Genomic DNA, 20,550 nt, shown 5'->3' on the forward strand with positions numbered 1-20,550 from the left:
AAATGAAGTATTTTGAAGCAAATTGAGCATAATGGAATGTTCTGTAAATAAATGTTCATGACATTAATTTGTCTTTGATATACGAGTATCTATGATGAAGTTCGACAGACTAAAACTGATATCGTAAAGGACAACGAAGAACAAAATCTATAAAAATCTAAAGTATTCTATTCGTTCAATATCAATTTGTAGTCCATGAATGGAGTTACCCTACTTGAGCAAGTAAGAATTTGAGTGCCTCAATAGCATATCAAGGGTTATTCCTCCAGCTCTCTGTGGTGAGAAGCAAAATGACAGTTCACCCACGCTCACGTACAACGCCGGACACCCCTCTCTTCACTACTCACTCACTCACTCACTCACTATATCTCTCTCAGAAAAGCGAGTGGAGCAGGCACTTATGTTGGTAACAACAAGATATGAAGTGAATAGAAAAGTGCCAGAAGACAACAGAGAATAAAAATTTTTTCGCGGCGGTGGTGGGGTTTGAACCTGCGACCTTATTGGTACGACAACTCCGCCTGGCAGGTGAGAGCGTGGCTCTACCGTGTGAGCTATCCACGAACACAAAAATATTCGTTTCAAACTCAAAGTCATTACTAGATCCCTCTCTCACCCACTTCTTGAGATCGCCGATTCGTTCGTACACCACCATCGCGAATAATTTTGACCAGCAGTTAAGCTTAATAGCCAATATTCTCAACACAAACATATAACATAGAAACGATTGAGACATTGAGTATGCTCCGGTGTATGGGGTGAATTTTAATTCAGAAAAGCGAGTGGAGCAGGCACTTATGTTGGTAACAATAAGATATGAAGTGAATAGAAAAGTGCCAGAAGACAACAGAGAATAAAAATTTTTTATCGTTTCTATGTTATATGTTTGTGTTGAGAATATTGGCTATTAAGCTTAACTGCTGGTCAAAATTATTCGCGATGGTGGTGTACGAACGAATCGGCGATCTCAAGAAGTGGGTGAGAGAGGGATCTAGTAATGACTTTGAGTTTGAAACGAATATTTTTGTGTTCGTGGATAGCTCACACGGTAGAGCCACGCTCTCACCTGCCAGGCGGAGTTGTCGTACCAATAAGGTCGCAGGTTCAAACCCACCACCGCCGCGAAAAAATTTTTATTCTCTGTTGTCTTCTGGCACTTTTCTATTCACTTCATATCTTGTTGTTACCAACATAAGTGCCTGCTCCACTCGCTTTTCTGAATTAAAATTCACCCCATACACCGGAGCATACTCAATGTCTCAATCGTTTCTATGTTATATGTTTGTGTTGAGAATATTGGCTATTAAGCTTAACTGCTGGTCAAAATTATTCGCGATGGTGGTGTACGAACGAATCGGCGATCTCAAGAAGTGGGTGAGAGAGGGATCTAGTAATGACTTTGAGTTTGAAACGAATATTTTTGTGTTCGTGGATAGCTCACACGGTAGAGCCACGCTCTCACCTGCCAGGCGGAGTTGTCGTACCAATAAGGTCGCAGGTTCAAACCCCACCACCGCCGCGAAAAAATTTTTATTCTCTGTTGTCTTCTGGCACTTTTCTATTCACTTCATATCTTGTTGTTACCAACATAAGTGCCTGCTCCACTCGCTTTTCTGAATTAAAATTCACCCCATACACCGGAGCATACTCAATGTCTCAATCGTTTCTATGTTATATGTTTGTGTTGAGAATATTGGCTATTAAGCTTAACTGCTGGTCAAAATTATTCGCGATGGTGGTGTACGAACGAATCGGCGATCTCAAGAAGTGGGTGAGAGAGGGATCTAGTAATGACTTTGAGTTTGAAACGAATATTTTTGTGTTCGTGGATAGCTCACACGGTAGAGCCACGCTCTCACCTGCCAGGCGGAGTTGTCGTACCAATAAGGTCGCAGGTTCAAACCCCACCACCGCCGCGAAAAAATTTTTATTCTCTGTTGTCTTCTGGCACTTTTCTATTCACTTCATATCTTGTTGTTACCAACATAAGTGCCTGTTCCACTCGCTTTTCTGAATTAAAATTCACCCCATACACCGGAGCATACTCAATGTCTCAATCGTTTCTATGTTATATGTTTGTGTTGAGAATATTGGCTATTAAGCTTAACTGCTGGTCAAAATTATTCGCGATGGTGGTGTACGAACGAATCGGCGATCTCAAGAAGTGGGTGAGAGAGGGATCTAGTAATGACTTTGAGTTTGAAACGAATATTTTTGTGTTCGTGGATAGCTCACACGGTAGAGCCACGCTCTCACCTGCCAGGCGGAGTTGTCGTACCAATAAGGTCGCAGGTTCAAACCCCACCACCGCCGCGAAAAATTTTTTATTCTCTGTTGTCTTCTGGCACTTTTCTATTCACTTCATATCTTATATCTCTCTCCCTCTCTCTCCCCCTCTCTCTCTATCTCAGACTCACACACACGCTCGCGCACTCTCACGTCAAACGCACGTAGTTAGACACGAGGACCATACGACAACAGCACCGCCACCGCCCCTCACCCTTGTCTCATCAAGCTAAAGAAGTGCCTAGTACTCACCGAATCATTCGCACAAAGTCATTTACGGTCTCAACAAAACGGATCACAAATTCCTCGCTAGCAGGTAGACACAGGGATTTATCGTTATCACACACACACACACACACACACACACACACACAGACAGTGAGTATCTGGGTGTGTGTGAGTATGTGTGTGTGTGTGTGTGAGAGAGAGAGAGAGAGAGAGAGAGAGAGAGAGAGAGAGAGAGAGAGAGAGAGAGAGGGGGAAGCACAGGGGTGAGCATCTAAATCGGATTCTGATTCACTCATCCGCCATGTTGGATGCTAAGGTGTGTTTTACATAGCAACCATTGAGTTTCTTCATTCCGTGTTCCAGATGTGAGTGCGATTTTATTTTCAGCCTAAAACCAACATCGAACTCGGAGATTCTCGGATTTATATTTTATTTAACATATATCATAATTTTGTGATTTTCAACGGATTTTATGGTGTGTGTGACAAATCTTGGTTTTGACTCATTATTATATTATTACTTATCGATAAAATTTCTCATAATATTATCTTAACATCATGTTTTCATTGGGGTTGGATAAGACTTGAGTGAGAGCATAGAGAGTAGTCTTGGAGTCAAAACACATTTACGATTTTGGAATCGAGAATAGCGATGGATACCATCAAAAATAAATGAGGTAAGGTTTCAACACACTGCTTGTTTATGTTTTGATTTATTTGTTTTTGATTTTTTTCTTCCTCTATTTTTTTGTCTTTCGATTATAATGGAAATAGAAAGAGAGCAAATTTTAATTCATTATGTTGTTAAATTTTGTCTTTTTTTTTTATTGTTGTCGTGTTAAGAAATTGACGTCTAATTTCTCCGGCATTCTTTATTTACCAGTCATATTGGTGTAAAGTTCTGCGTACTTAAAAAACAAAAACAAATAACCCTCAAAGTAAATTTAATCCCCCCCTCCCCAAATAGAAAAACCAAGCAAACAAACAAAAAAAAAAGATTTAAAAAAACAACAAAAACAACGACAACAAAAAACAAAAAGAAAGAAAAAAAAACAAAAATCAAAAAAGAACAAACAACAACAACAACAAAAAAAAAGACAAATTAAAAAAAACCCCAAAAAACAAAACCCTCCAACAACAAAAAAAGAAAAAGATCGCAAAGTACTTTCCGCCAAATGTAGCAGACCCAACAACTCAATCACTGTTTTGTGGACCGGGAGAAGGATAGAAAAATCTCGACCCGGGATCGATCTCGGTCCCTTTGCGTGTGAAGCGAGTGCCATACCAATTTAGCCATCAGAACCACGCCCTGTCCTGCCAATATAAAACTATGTGTAATGTAAACATTTCTAATCCAATGTAGAGAATTTTCTTATGAACAAATTATTTCTCTGGCGAGCTAAAATCTTATGGAAAGAAGTGTATCACGTCATTCGTCCTATTGGGGGAATCCATTACCATATAATATATTACTCACTTAAACAAAAAGGACAAACAACACAATGATAATCTAAACCAACTTGATGATTTAAAAAGACTACGCCAATCAACGCTATACTATGGATGTTTCAAAAAGTCAAGCGTCACGTAAATAGAAACTGTATCTAGATCTAGATTATTCAAAAAGAGTTGCTTCAATCGAGGAAAATTTTTTTTTGGGGATGGTTTTTTTTCTTGTATTTTTCTTTCTTGCTTTGTCTGGCACCATTCATACACATTTATTCAGATCTTTATTGTTAAAAAAAAATACAGAATGGAAATCTTTAAGAGTGGGCAGGGAGGTACTTACTGCGTCTTCTAAACCCCTTTATCTGTTTTCCAACTTGCTTTCTGTCTTTGTCTTGGAATGAGATTGTTTGGTTTTGTCCAGGCCCTGGCTGGATACCCTGGCTGGGAGGGAGACAGTCAAATGTAAAGTCAGAGTTTTGGGAGATGATATTTTGTGTCATGTAAATCATCTCTCTGTAATGTTTTGTTTACGTATTATATATTGTGATTTGTAAACATTTGAGTGTATCCTTCTTAGTGGCGACCTGTACTTGTGTGGATTTAGTTGATCTCAAACAAAGTACTTTGATAGTGTGCTCTAGGAATCTACACCTGTTTCCTATTTGAATAAATTCCCCTTTGCCTTTCCTTTTTTTGGTTGCTTTAATTGTAATTCTAGAACTTTTTACTATCTCATTTTCTTCCTTTTTACTGGCGCTGATATGACCTTAATATGTTGCAAGCGCCGTAAAACCCTCAAAAACAAACAAAACAAATCAGTAAGAGATTACCAGAACTATGCATTCTACCGGATTACGACTAAACGACTAAATGCGCTATACAAATGTTATGTATTATGTATTATTATTATTGTTATAATTTACTATTACTTAAGGAATGCTAAATAAATGCACTGTTAAAAGAAAAATTGCGAACAAATGTAAATGTGAATTAATTTTTTTTTAAACTGGAGAAGGGGATTAGTATGGACCCTTTGTAAAATGCTTTGAACACGTTGAGTGGATATTGCGCTATATAAATGCTCAATTTTCTTGTAACAATGTTTAATGTTTTAAATAGAGAATAGGAAATATGTAACATTTAAAAGTGCAATAAGTCTGGAAAAATCGTGGAATTTTGATACCTAATTTTGTTATAATAATTTTGTTATTTGTTATATATTAGTGTAAAAACTATGCCCAGAACACTACACTGGCTGCCCGTTCGAGCCAGAATCGGATACAAAATTGCCCTTTTTTCTTTCAACTAAATTCCCGATCTCCGAGCTACATTCAAGAACTTGCGGTCCCCTAGCTTAGGTCATCGGAGATCCAGTTACTAAAAGTCCAAAATCACGGCTTACTAATTTCGGCGATAGATCTTTTTGTAAAACAGGACCTGGAAATCGCTTCCTTTGCCAGTAAGGCTCTCGGGCAGCGTAGAAAATTTTAAAAAAATCTGAAGACTCACCTTTTCCAGAAATTTTTATCCTAGGCATTCTCTTATTGATGAGTAAATTATACGTTTTATTTTTTGATTCCATTTTGTTCAATGTCAATTTCATTTTGTAAAGCTTGCATAGTTAGTGTGTGCAACTGTTGTGTATGTATGTTTGGCTCGATACGAGTGTGTTTATGGTTTGACAAGAATATTGTAAAGCGCTTTGATACTTCGGCATTTAGCGCTATAAAAGAACACTTTATTATTATTATTATTATTATTATTATTATTATTATTATTATTATTATTATTATTATTATTATTATTATTATTATTATATATTATTATTATTATTATTATTATTATTATTATTATTATTATTTATTATTATTATTATTATTATTATTATTATTGTTATTATTATTATCAATGCGCCTTATAAAATTTAGCCTAACACATTCGTTTCCTCTGTATTAAAGAAGTCATAATGAATTCTAGTGTATTTATCTATCATACATTTTGTAACTGTTTTCAATTGTTGATATATGGTATCTAGAAGAGTCCAACGATCTGATGACCTGTTAGTTTTCGATTACATCAAGGAAGACGCCAAGTCGTGATAGATGGTTTCTCCGAACCTTTCACTTGCCACATCTTGTTTTAGGTGTGCTTTCAAATGTTGATGATGACCCAAACAATTGAGAGATTTGGTACTTTTAAGCGCCTGATAAGCCGTCAAAAGCGCTAAATAATTGTCCATATGCGACCAGGTCACACAAATCGTTAATATGCCGGAGTAATTTAGACACTCACTCATTCACTCACTCATCCCAATGACCAGACAATCGTCGGGGAGAGTTGTGGGATGCAAACTTCACAAATGTGCGCCACTCTTTCCGGTCGCTGGCCTTTTCCAGAAGCTCGCCTATGTCCAGTCCATGTCAGGACAATATCAACGAATGGACGGGATTAGACTGGACAATTTCGATGATGAAAATCGAAATTAGAGTAAGTTTATAAACATGAACATTTATACGGCACAGATTTCCATAGATTTACCATCACAATGTTGTATTAATTCCCCTCAGCAGGCCATATGGAAACACATTTCCATTTCATTTAGAACCGGTCATCTATACAAGAAATGAAGTTGACGGCACTCAGCTCTTTGTTATTGTTTTTAGGCGCCATTTTTGTGATAAGTCAGACTATAAACGCTCAATGTGCGTTTGTACGTTATATCCGACTGGTGGATGTTGTGATTTTTAAAAATAGATAATTGCATAGCATCAATTGGGTGTCCATTTTGAATTAACACTCTTACAATGTCCGTCACGGGCCTTTAGCACACCTGTTCTAGATTTCTACATAACATGTAGGCGGAGCTCTAATAGGATTTTCATATTTCTTAAATGACTACTTAATAGATCTTCACTCACATTTTCCAAAAAAATAAATAAATTGAGCAAACTGCCATGTTTATGTTTCATAAATTGAGGAGAAAAAAATGAAACAATCCTATGTTTTAGAATTTGTCTTTATTTATTCAATGTCTATTTATTTTATTAGGGAGAATGATATCCATTCTTAAAGTGAGAAAAAATAATAATGGAACCTACTCTCATGTTCTAGCCTCTGGTTTTACTTATTCAATGTATATGTGTTTTATTAGGGACAATGAATACCTATAGTTTCTTAAAGTGAGAAAAAATAATAATGGAACATACTCCCATGTTCTAGCCCGTGACTTTGCTTATTCAATGTTTATGTTTCATGTCTATTTATTTTATTAGGGAGCATGACTATCGATTCTTAAAGTGGGAAAAATAATAATGGAACCTACTCTCATGTTCTAGTCTATGGTTTTACTTATTCAATGTATATGTGTTTTATTAGGGACAATGAATACCTATAGTTTCTTAAAGTGAGAAAAAATAATAATGGAACATACTCCCATGTTCTAGCCCGTGACTTTGCTTATTCAATGTTTATGTTTCATTAGGGGAGTGTACATAATTTAGAAAAGTGAGAGGAGCAGGCGCTTATGTTGATAATGATAAGTAATGAAGTGAGTAGAAAAGTGCCAGAACACAAAAGAGAATAAAAGCTTAGCGGCGATGAGGATTCGAACCCACGACCCGACTGTTATGGCAACTCCGCCTGGCCACGAAAGGGGCGCTCTACAATCGACGCCATTCACCATTCCTATTGGAGTGAGGATGCGTCAACTCTGCCTGACCAGTGGAGTTGCCGTAACAGTTGGGTCGTGGGTTCGAATCCTTAAAGCCGTTTTATTCTTTATTGCCTTCTGGCACTTTTTGATCCCTCTCTTTCTTGTTATTATGCTTTATTAGCGAGAATGAATACCTCTAGTCTCATTAAGTGAGAAAAAAGAATAATGGAACATACTCCCATGTTAAAGTCTCTTGCTTTACTTATTCAATGTTTGGCGCCTTCAATCTTTTGGACGTCTTTTGATGAGATCCCAGTGGTATATCTCAATGGGATTGAGGTCTTGATTTACAGCTGGCCAGCAGAGAACACTGATCCCAGAGGCCTCCATGAACACTCTTGTCGCACGTGCCCCGTAAGGGGGCGTTATTGTCTTGATGAAAACATCGCCTGGTCTCTCTTGTGGCTTAGAAATGGGAGGCTTTGTCTGTGGATAAACGTAAGACTTGAAGAGAAATGTTGGTTCAAAAGAAGTCTCAGGTTGAAGTTATTTTTTGTGACAATGTTTTGTAGTCATACTGTAAATAAATAACATAACACTTCTATGGTTAAATTGAGAAGAGCCACTTCCCCCACCGAATTAAACAAAACAAACCAACAAACAAAAAAAAAAAAAAACAAAGAAAATACCTCCCGGAAAAAATAACTAAAACAAAACGAACATAAAAAAAGACAAACACAAAAAACCCTCACATAAACACACAACCCCCCCCCCCCCCAAAAAAAAAAAAACAAAAAAAAAAAACAACACCCCAACCCCCCCCCCCCCAAAAAAAAAAAAAAAGAAAAAAGAAAGACCCGACAAAAATAAAAACAAAGGAAAAAAAAACAAAAAAAGAACAACTCCAAAACAAAACAAAAACAATACAAAACAAAAAACAAAAAAAAAAAAAAAAAAAAAATAGAGAGAAAACAACATTTTAACATTTTAACCCCCCCCCCCCCCCCCATTTCTTCAGTGAACGGCTGAGAAGTGAGTAATGATTCCTGGTTTCCCCCACACATCTCCTAGTGTCCATGTGATTTCAAGTGGTGATAATATCCTGATAGTTCCACAGATTTGGTGCCTACTTAACGACGACCCCCTGGGGCGAAGTGTTCAAAGAATCGATCTTCACACTACGATATGCGTATTTAACCCTTTTCAGTCGGAGTTCCATTTGACTCTTTCCTGACTTGATTTGTGTTATCTACTTAAAAAAAAAAAAAAAACCACCAACAAGTTGAGTAGTAACAGCGACGACCTTGAGCTTTAATGAAGTTTGACTCGCATCGCTTATACTATTCCCTTGTCAAGAACGATTAAATCTATATTGACGAACTCTAAAACATCACGTATTTAAAATATTGGCCAGAAATCACGTCTTTCAAATGCTGATCGATTAAAATTACTGTCATCTTGCAAATACTCTCAAACCTGGGACTTCTCGAAGTAACCAAAGTCAATGGTTTGATAGCCTATTCAAACAGCGCGATTTAAATGTTGCAATGCGTCCAATTCATATCACAAGTTGTACGCGTGAGTTTTAAATGGGTTATCGGAATACCTTTGATGGTAAAGCTCTTTTATTCAATGTTTGAATATGAAGTCGATCGGAACAAAAGAGGAAACTTGAGTGACTTATGAGTATAAAATGTGTGTGTGTAAGTGTGTCTGTGTGTGTATGCTTGGGTATGTCCGTGATCGTGTACAAATGGATTTCTGATGAAAAGAGACAATCTTTTATCTATAGATAGAATCCAATGACATTGATTTTTTTTTGCTGTTACTTTGAAGCAGCTATTCGAATAATGGGATCGGAAATGGAAAGCTTTTATTTCTAAAGTAATGTCACCAATCAAACAGTTTTCCTGTCTACGTGACTACAAAGTAGAAGAGACTTTATCTTTTTTGGTATGAATATACACTGACTGTGAATTGACAAAACACTTTTAATCTACCCCTTCCCATAAATGGTAACGCGTAATGATAATATTATTATCAAATTTATAACCAAAAAAAAAAACCCAAAAAAAACAAAAACAATTTGTGACGTCAGATTGTCAAGAGTCAAAGTTCAATAAAATGTGAGAAAAGACAAATGATATTTTATGAACATTAACAAAAAAGTTTGTTTTTTTTAAAGTTAGAAATTACGAAATTAGAATAGATAGTTTGAGACGACTTGGGCATATTTGCAGGTCTCATGATCGGACGCAATTATGGGCTTGTTTTAACATTGTTGTGAAGTGTTGGTTTCTTGGTTTTATTTTTGGTTTGTCTTGGTTTTTTCCACATTACAGTAATGAGCCCATAACAATCTGGGCTATCATACCTGCAAATGAGTTCATGTCGGTTTGAGGGTGAGAATTGGGCGATATCTTGCATTCTTGTGTTTCGGATTCTGAATTTCATTCCCGCCTGGCACTCGTACTTCTTGAAACATTTGGAAAAACTTCCGGAATTCTTAAAAGTAAGAGTGCAAGAATATCAAATATGATTTTGACAAGACACCGTTCATGTACTGATAGATTAAATTGCCACCCCGCCCCCCCAAACAGCGTCCCCGTAAAACAAAACAAAACAAAAACAAAACAAAACGTTTTTGCTGTGATTGTTATTGGCTGAAGAAGGGGTTTGAACCCGAAAATTTCCATCTTTGTTTTTTTTTTCTTTTTTCTTTGTTTGTTTGTTCATTTTAAACGCTGTTGTATTCGATTTTGTACATTACTTTGTCCACAACTTCTCACAGCTTAGTTTTTTTTCAGTCATTGTACGGATGAACAGCTAAAATCACTTTATATTAAGATTTCATAAGGGTTTGACCTAATTCGCCCAATCAATAACGCACTTTCAGAGCTACTAGGATTTTTTTTCAACATTGACGTTAACTGACAGAACACGTTTATTTTTTATTTTGACTAGAAAACTTTTACTTCATAATATTATTATATATAAATGAATTGATATGATCCCTGCCCTGCAGCTGGTCTTTTATAAGACGAGACTCCTTTGAAGTGTCAAGTGTAACACAATATATTCGTATACTGATGTTATATTTTTGATAGAGTGAGGTTCATTTTACTCGATCAATAGATTTTGTTATATGAAGTCAGTTTTCAGGCCAAAATGAATAAAAAAAGACATTTTTGTTAATGTACAGAAGTATAGTTGTTTTGAATTAAATGTACTTATAATGTCGCATCAGGCATTGTAACAAAATCAAGCGTTGTTGTACATGCTCATTGACTGGATATGTGACAATTATTGCTTAACATCAGTTCCTGCATTGTGTCTTCGGGTAAGGTACTCTGATGGTGATAGGGATCGTGAAGAATTCTAGTCATGAAATTGCGTCTTTGGGTACGTCAATTTACACACATTACTCGACTCGAGTCAGATGTGAATGAGTACCCGGCTACAATCAGTGACGGATATTGTAAGAGTGTTAGCATAAAAAAGATACTCTACAGACGACCGGTTGTGTATAAAATGAAAATATGGTTCCATATGGCCTGCAGGGGGAATAAATGAAACATTGTGAAGTCCATGATTAATCCGTGGGAAAGCCCTTTATAAAAATATTAATATTTATTTATTTTATTTCATTCACTCTGTTCCCATTAACAAATTTGAATCAAGTATGACAAGTATAATAAGAGTGCTATTTCGAAAAGTAGAGGGACGTAGATGTTTTTAAATATTGCATCGTAAAAGGCTGCATATTACGTTGAATATCACTCTGTCCATAAGTTGTGTAGTTCTTTCTTCCGACAGAGACAATACTGTTAACGGCCTGGTACCCATTTTACACCGCAGTAAGGCGAGAGAATGTGAATAATAAGCGTTTTTCCCCCCAAGGACTCAATTTGGGTCCATCAGAGCGGGATTCGAACCTGAAACCCGCCGGTCCGAGTGCAAGTGTCATATCACAAAACCACATGATTTATTTAGAAGAATCGATGTATTATTTTTTTTTTAAAAGTGACACAATCTCAAATATCCAATTTCAGGTCATTTTAACGTCAAAGTTACTTTAAGGCATCTGATTCGCCCTAGCATAATACCGTTACGAGGAGATTGGCCACAAATATGTTATTCATTTGTATATTGTACGGCTATGTTGTTTTGTGGTATGACAATCGCATTCGGATTGGAAAGTCCTGAGTTCGAGCCTCGCTATGCACACGTTTGTGTTCTTGGACAAGGCTCTTTATTCACAATCTCTCACCGTACTCAGGTGTAAAATGAGTACCTAGCCGTTAACAGCGTTGTTTCTGTCGGAAAAAATTGTAATATCGCCTAATAGACGTCATGTATCGTTCTACATGTTACGTGTTGCTGTTGGTCAAGGACCCTTTTAAAGCGCTTTGAGCACTTTTAGTGAATATTGGCCTCGCCTATATAGAAGCTCAAGTTAAAAAAGAAATATTGATTTTTTAAATTTCCTAATCCAATGCGATGGGAAAATACCAAACGAGGGAACAGGTTTCTGGGTAATTTCCTGACTAATGAGATAAATCGTGACGGCTCGAGTCGATAATGACGGGGACGGAAATAGAAAGATTATGCAAAGGGTAAAAAATAATGGTGAAAAAAAGCTCTGACGCAAACTGATAATACATCCTTTTCTCATTTAACAAAATAAAACAAAAAATACATATAATAATACAAACAGACCCAAAACACCCCTCTCCCACCAAAAAAAAACAAAACAAAACAAACACACACACACACACACACACACACACACACACACAAACAAAGAAACAAAAACCAAAAGACAAAAAAAAAAAATGGTGAAACAAAGAAAACCCAACAACGTTTAATTTCCTAATTCATTGAAAATGACTCTACGATAAGCGTTTGTTCTATAGATAGAACGAAGTTGACGTCACTCGGGTATTTGTTATTGTGTTTTGCCATCCGCGTTTATGAGTAATTCTCACTAAACTGTATAAACCAGACTATAAACGTTCAAGGTTACACATATCTTTGTGTGTTGGTCCGTTATATTTCTGGATGGCAATGATGTGAGCTTCTTAGCCAAGCGCATACTATCTACAAATGTCTCAGGTTAGACCCTTTTTATGACTAGATGACGATCATCTTATTATAGCAGCAATGAATGAAGTAAAAGTTTTCGAGGTAGAAGTGAGTCAACGGAGTTAAATATTGATTGAACGAGTATTTTAACAGTTCTAAGTTTCGGGTAACACTTGATGAGATTTGCTTTGAAGAAAAACTACGAGGTTTGAAGGGACATTTGGTGTTGGTCATCGTATTAATTAACAAACCTTCTCGGACAAGCATGGTTGGTTGTTTATAAACAATAGATAGTTCGAAGTTGACGTCACTCAGGTCTTTGCTATTGTTTTTTTTTTTTTTTTGCTATCCGCGTTAATGAGCAATTCTCACTACAGTGTATTAACCTAACACGGTAGAACAGCATCTAATCTCCACAAATGGGGCTATATAACAACACCAACATGCCAAGCCTGTAACGCTCCAAATCAGGACATCGACCATGTGGTACTTCACTGTCCATCAACATCCATAGAGGGCGGCTATCCTGCTATCCACAAAGCTGATGACGACTACATCAAATGGCTGAATGAGTCACACTTGGAGGTGTGAAGACCATACGACACTACTACTACCTGACTATAAACGATCATGGTTACACAAAGTTTTGTGTGTTGGTCCGTTATACTTCCGGATGGCAATGTTGTGAACTCCTCAGCCAAGCACATACTATCTATAGATTGAACGAAGATGACGTCACTCATGCCTTTGCTATTGTTTTTGCCATCCTCGTTTATGAGTAATTCTCACTGAACTGTATTAACCTGACTATAAACGATCATGGTTACACAAAGTTTTGTGTGTTGGTCCGTTATACTTCCGGATGGTAATGTTGTGAACTAATAAGCCAAGCGCATACTATCTATAACATGAAAGAAATCGACCACTCTTTGATCATTGTCTTGTTTTAATACCAACAGATGGGTGTCTAGACATCACACGATTGTCTCGATCATATTATAAACGTTTAAGTTTGCACATAGTTTTCTGTGTTGCTTCTGTTGATCATGCCGTAGAACAGTGGATATTTTACTTAGATACATGCCATCGAGAGTAAAACCTTTGTATTTTGCTATGTTTACCAATCATTGCCATTGTTTACATTGTTTATGACTGTCCGAGAGGCGTCGTTATCTAGAGGGAGGGAGAGAGAGAGAGAGAGAGAGAGAGAGAGAGAGAGAGAGAGAGAGAGAGAGAGAGAGAGAGTGAGACAGAGAGAGAGAGACAGAGAGAGAGAGAGAGAGAGAGAGAGAGAGAGAGAGAGAGAGAGAGAGAGATCTTTTCTTAGTGTATTGCTGAGTAGTGATTATTAATTTTCTCCTCACATCTTGCGTTTTCAAGAAACACACACTTCCAAGGATTTTGGAACATGGAAAGTAGAGGGTGTGACGTCACAACTTTTGATCCTTATTCAAAAGGATATAAGGATGTTTTGTCAATGTACGGAAGGAAAATCTGTTGCCTTAAGGTCTGATCAAATCAGGGATTATTAGGTTTTTGTCGTCTGGTTTTGATCAGAAAAGTAATGTCTGGGAAGGGCTGTGACGTCGGTGTCTCAGGGAAAGATTAAATGAATGACGATGACATCACTCGGCCCTTTGTTATAGATTTTAAACCAAACGCTAATTGGGTGATTGGTTCTCACTAAAGCCCCTTTAACAGACTACAAACGTTGAAAGTTACACATAGTTTTGTGTATTTTTAAGATTCATCTGGAAGGCAGACCAGGATTTTACCTAAATACATACCACCATAAATACCTTGAGTTATATATATATATATATATATATATATATATATATATAATATAATATATATATATATATATATATATATATATCGGTCTCACTAATTACTAATTATGACCGCCACCTCAATCATACCAATCGTTATTGTGTAACTTTTGGGAATTTATTGACAACTAACCACCCAGTTGGCAGTTATTTAACATAGAGCTGAGTGACATAACTTAATTCATTTTATAGAAGGAAGGAATTTGCCGTCCTTAACTCTTTGTTATCATTTTTAGAGGACACGTTACTGATAAGCTCACACTAAATTTTATCAATCAGACTATACACGTTCAAGGTTACGCACCGTTTTGTGTGTCGTTTTCTTTAATTTGGCTGACGGATATTGTGAGCATTTTACCTAAACTCATAGCATCAATCGAAGGAACGAAATTGACGTCACTCTTTCAATCAATCTAAATCTATAAACATTCAAGTTTAAACAGATTTGTTGTTGCTACGTTTATATCCGGCTGGCGAATATTGCGAACATTTCAACAAAATGCATAACATCAGCTCTTTGTTATTATTTTTCAGACAGCCTGTTAGTGATTACTTCTCACTAAATTATATCAAACGTTAAATGTTACCCACAGTTTTGTGTGTTTGTATGTTTAATTCGGCTGACGGATGTTGTGAGTATATTACCTAAACATACACCATCAATTTCATAATAATATGGATATTTTTAGCCATATTATCTATCTGTTCTGTGACAGGATTGAGCAGCAGTGACACGCTATTTTGACGTATTACCTGGTATAGGAATAAAAAAAAAAATCGATGTTTCCTTGCTTGTTTTCTTTTTGCTGATTCAAGGTTTACGTAATATGATGTGACGCAGTCTATTGATATTTCCAATATCATGGTGTTCGTGCTATACTCTGACGAAATATCTTTTTTTTTTTTTTTAGTCAGAAAACTAAAAAAATCAATCTATCAAAGTGTATACAAAGCTAGATCTACTATAAATTGTTGACCGAAAAATGTAATTGTCTGTCTAGATTTAATGAAAAATGTTACCATTTTAACTATTTTTGTTTTTGGCTGAAGAAGGGTTTTGAACCCAATTGTTCCGTTTTTAGCATTTTGTCATTATTACTTTTTTAAAGCTGTTGTATTTACTTCTGTACATTGATTCATATAGATAGAACGAAGCTGACGTCACTCAGGCCTTTGTTATTATTGTTTGTTTTTTTGCCATCCACGTTTATATGTAATTCTCACGAAACTATATTATCCAGACTATAAACGTTCAAGGTTACACATAGTTTTGTGCGTTGGTCCGTTACATTCCGGATGGAAATGTTGTGAGTTTCTTAGTCAAGCGCACAACGTTTATCTATATCGATTTGTTATTAGAAAGACCCTTAATTTATCTAAACACAAAGTTTCCGATGAATATAAACTTTGAAGCATCAGATTCAGAACCCTCTGACAAATATGGAGGTATCAATTGAATAATTGATGGTGTGCGTGTCAGCACTCACCAGTTCTGCCCGTCAGATTAATCCAAACCAACACACAAAAATGTGTGTAATCTTTAAGTTATATTTATTTATGCTATGCGGTTAATTAGGCGAAATACTCACATCTGCCAGCTGGATATAACGTATCAACACACAACTATGCGTAACCTTAACTGTTTGAAGCCTGATTGACATAATTTATAGAGAACTCATCACCAAAATGGCTGTTTAAAAACAATTTAACGTCAACACTCTTCAACAGTCGTAACGTCACTTCCTTCCTAATGACGCATGGTAACTTAGTAACACTGGCTCTAAACTATCGGAACAATGGCGGACGCCCGTATGAAATATTTCTCCGGCGAGCATAAAAGCGTATCCAGAGAAAAAAAATAACGTAAATTTGATCATGTTTTGACTTTTACACATTCTGATCACAGGGCATACGAAAAGTTCTAGCCAGCATGAAGAATAAAAAGTAATGATTTTCTTTGTTTAGAACCAAGATGCCCGCCGTTGCCGGGCAGCGTGACATCAGACTACTGAATCCAATAGGCTTCAACAGTCGTGACGTCACTCCCCTCGTAATGACGCATAGTAACTTAGTAACTCGTTCTAAACTATCGGAACAATGGCGGACGCGCATAACAGTGTATCCAGAGGTGAATAACATTATAAATCTGATCATATTTTGACTTTTATACATTCTGACCACATGACATGTGAAAAAGTTCTAGCCAGCATGAAGAATAAAATGTACCGATTTTCTTTGTTTCGACCCAAGCTGCTCGTTGTCGGGCGGGCGTGACATCAGACTTTTGAATCCTATTTAATTCCTTCTGAGTTTGATAGATCAGTGAGAACTGATCACCCAACAGGCGGAGTAAAAAAGAGGTGGGTGACTTCATCTTCATTCATTCTATTCCAAGTAAAAGTTATTTTACCAAAACAAAAATACGAGTACATGCGTTTTGTCAGAAATAACACATTACAGGTTTAAGAGCGGTGATAATGACTGGTTATTTTTGTACTGTATCTCTGACCGTTAAAATTATAGATAGGACGGAATTGACGTTACTCAGCTCTGTGAAATTGTTTTTAGCCAGCTATTTTTTATGAATAGTTCTCACTAAATAGTATTAATCAGACTATAATCATTTCAAATTACACCTGAGACAGCGATATATATATATATATATATATATATATATATATATATATATATATATATATATATATATATATATATATATATATAAGAGATGTGAAACTTTTGAAGTGGCAATAAGGTTTTTATAGCAGACGATATGTGTCTATGTGAGATCGTGTCAAGTCGGTCACCTCCTCTCGCTCAAAATGTTTATAATGTGGAGGCCTAGTTGAAATTTGGCACGGATTTTCGAAGCTATTCAGATGTGATTTCTTCTCACTAAATTCTCTCAGACGAAAAACTTTTTGTGTATAGATAGAATGCGCTTGGCCAAGGAGTTCACAACATTGCCATCCGGAAGTATAACGGACCAACACACAAACTCTGTGTAACCATGAACTTTTATAGTCTGGTTAATACAGTTTAGTGAGAACAACTCACAAACGCGGATGGCAAAAACAATAACAAAGGCATGAGTGACGTCATCTGCATACTATCTATAATAATTTGTACAATTGATATAGATAGTATGCGTTGGTATGTTATATGATGCTGGCGGACGGTGTGAGTATTTTACGTAAACGCATAGAATTAATATGAATTGTCCACAACAAATGACAAACGCATTCACCTAATAAGGGATGATGTAATTATGTATCTTTAAATCAATGCTTCCGTAATATGATATTTGCAAACACAAATAATTGATCAAATATATTGCGAGTAGTTTTAAGTTCATAAATCAGGTTTCGATGGGTTGAAAACGCAATGTCTTGTCTTGAAATAATTTTAAACCGTATTGAGTATTGTCAGTGACCGGATGTGTTTTATGGCGATTGCAACTATTCTTTAATTAAGGCACTTTACTCATTATGCCCCACTCGACCCCCGTGAGAATGTATGTCTGACTATATGAAGTTGCAGTTTCTGTATAAAAAAAAAACATTAGAAAACAAAAATATATAATAAAATCCCATTAAACATTTTAAACAACACCCAAAAAAGGAAAAGCAAAACAAAACAAAACAAAACAACAAAAACAACAACAAATAAGCAAACAAACAAATAAACAAAGCACACACTCCCCCCCCCCCCAAAAAAAAACCGACAAAAAATGAACATAAACAGACAAAAACAAAAAAAAGCAGTAATTGAAAAAAAAAAAAATAAACGCCCAAAGGAAATCGTACCGTGTACTGCATAAAGTAAGATTTTTTTTCCATCCCATATGGCCCGCTTCGGGAATAATGAAATCTTGAATATACGAGTACTTACCGTGAAAAGCCTCTCTATAAATTATGCGTTGTTCTTATTTATTTCTGAATAAACAATTCCGCATTTGTTGTATTCTACAAAATCTCAAGAGATGCTCCATCATTCATTTCTTTTTACTTGCTTAAAGTAGCTCATTAGCAAATTGTTCTGTTTTTTTATGAGTGTTTTGTATCCCAGGGGAGAATAAAGCAACACAGAGAGCCAAATGATTTCCTGTCCATCCAAGGATTTCAGAACATTGCGCGATACAATGAAGTATCGATCCGGTATCAAAACAAATATGGATTTAGGGTCTCATTACCACCAAGGTTGACATTGACAAAAAACCCACTTGGAGTTTCATGACAAAAAACGTTAAATACACTGTTTTGACCTAATGCCTGAAACCGGCATTGTGTCGGGGGCCGAAAAATGAACCGAAAATCGAATTTGATGTTAGGTAATCAGAAAAAGCAAAGTTTCGTTTCTTGCAATAGGATTCAATAGTCTGATGTCACGTCCGTCCAGCAACGAGCAGCTTGGTCCTAAACAAAGAAAATCGGTACTTTTTATTCTTCATGCTGGCTAGAACTTTTTCACATGTCATGTGATCAGAATATATAAAAGTCAAAACATGATCAGATTTATAATGTTTTTCTCCTCTGGATACACTTTTATGCTCGTCGGAGAAGTCTTTCATAAGGGCGTCCGTCATTGCTCCGAGAGTTTAGAACCAGTTACTACGTTACTTTGCGTCATTACGCGGTAAGTGACCTCACGACTGTTGACGCCTATTTGAGAATTTGTACTCATCTCCCTCAAAAGAATACCGTAACTTCGCTCATGTCTCATATTTAAAAAAAATTCCATTTTACTATAAATTGAAATTTTCAGTATATAAATCACCCATACCCTTTTGAGGCGGTGTGTCTAATTTGGTCGAATATGATTAAATGATACCTGTATGTAGTAAAAAAAAAATAATTTGCATCTAAGAATCCTTAAAAAAACGAGTAGTATAATGAATTAGGAAAAACAGGATATCTAAAAATAACTTTCTGTTCCCATGTAAAGTTTTGCGATTTGGAACTCACTTACAGCGTGGAAAAAAATATTGCCTCTTGAGACAAATTAAGTTGAAATGATATTCAAAATTTGAATACTATGCACAGAAAGTCTTCAAAGTTTAAAAAGAAATAATGTTCCGCGCTTTTTCACATAAAAGTAATAATAATGATAATCATGATGATAATAATAACAATAATAATAGTTGTAGTAGTAGTAATGATAGTAATAATAATAATAATAATGCTGATGATGATGATGATGATGATGATGATGATGATGATGATGATGATGATGATGATGATGACGATGGTGATGATAATAACAAAGTAATAATGAAAATTATTAAATAACAATAAAAATAACAATAATAATAATGATAATAATAATAGTAATAATAATAATAATGATAACAATCATCATCATCATCATAATGATAAAAACAGTCGCCATCATCATCATCATCATCATCATCATCATCATCATCATCATCATCATCATCATCATCATCATCATCTTCACCATCATCGCCATTATCGTCATCTTCATCCTCCTCCTCCTCATCATCATCATCCTCACCATTTATTACCATAATCACAACCTCCTCCTCAACCACACCACATCAACATCACCACCACCACCACCACCACCACCATCACCACCAACAACACCGTATAATCACCACCAAAATTACCATCACCATCCATCCATCCATCATACAGTATCGCCGTGTTATGTTTGCTTGGTGCCAATATAAAATCGATTTTCCCCCCCAACAGATTTCTCATCTTATGCTAACGACTACACCAGGGACTTATTCGCGTCTTAATCCAAATCATTTCAGAAAACTAAGCCAAGTATTTTTAAAAAAAAAATCAGCTATAATTCTGTTTCACAACAACTCGACATTAAAGATCAGAAAAATGTGTATGAAACAGGACAAAGCAAGAAAGAAAAAAATACAAGAAAAATAAAAACCATCATAAAAATCAGGCATGATATTTATTTATTTATCTTACAGAAGTGCCTGCTCAATAATGTGTAACTTCCACTCAACATTGGTATTCTTCTGTTTAAATAGACT

At 35.9% G+C, this 20,550-nt stretch overlaps 1 protein-coding gene across 1 annotated transcript in view; it reads left to right on the forward strand.

Moving 5' to 3' along the window:
- Positions 1-2,566: 2,566 nt before the first annotated feature.
- The window catches only part of LOC144972960 (uncharacterized), a 60,854-nt gene continuing 42,870 nt past the window's right edge, over positions 2,567-20,550 (forward strand). The window contains exons 1-2 of the mRNA XM_078914814.1: positions 2,567-2,602; positions 2,878-3,190. The gene's annotated coding sequence lies outside the window, so the exon portion shown is untranslated. The remainder of the gene's footprint in view (positions 2,603-2,877; positions 3,191-20,550) is intronic.

The sequence above is a fragment of the Berghia stephanieae genome, chromosome 5, assembly GCF_034508935.2.
Source record: "Berghia stephanieae isolate SIO BIC M18660-M18661 chromosome 5, UCSD_Bste_1.3, whole genome shotgun sequence".
In the NCBI taxonomy this organism is placed as follows: Eukaryota; Metazoa; Mollusca; class Gastropoda; order Nudibranchia; family Aeolidiidae; genus Berghia; species Berghia stephanieae.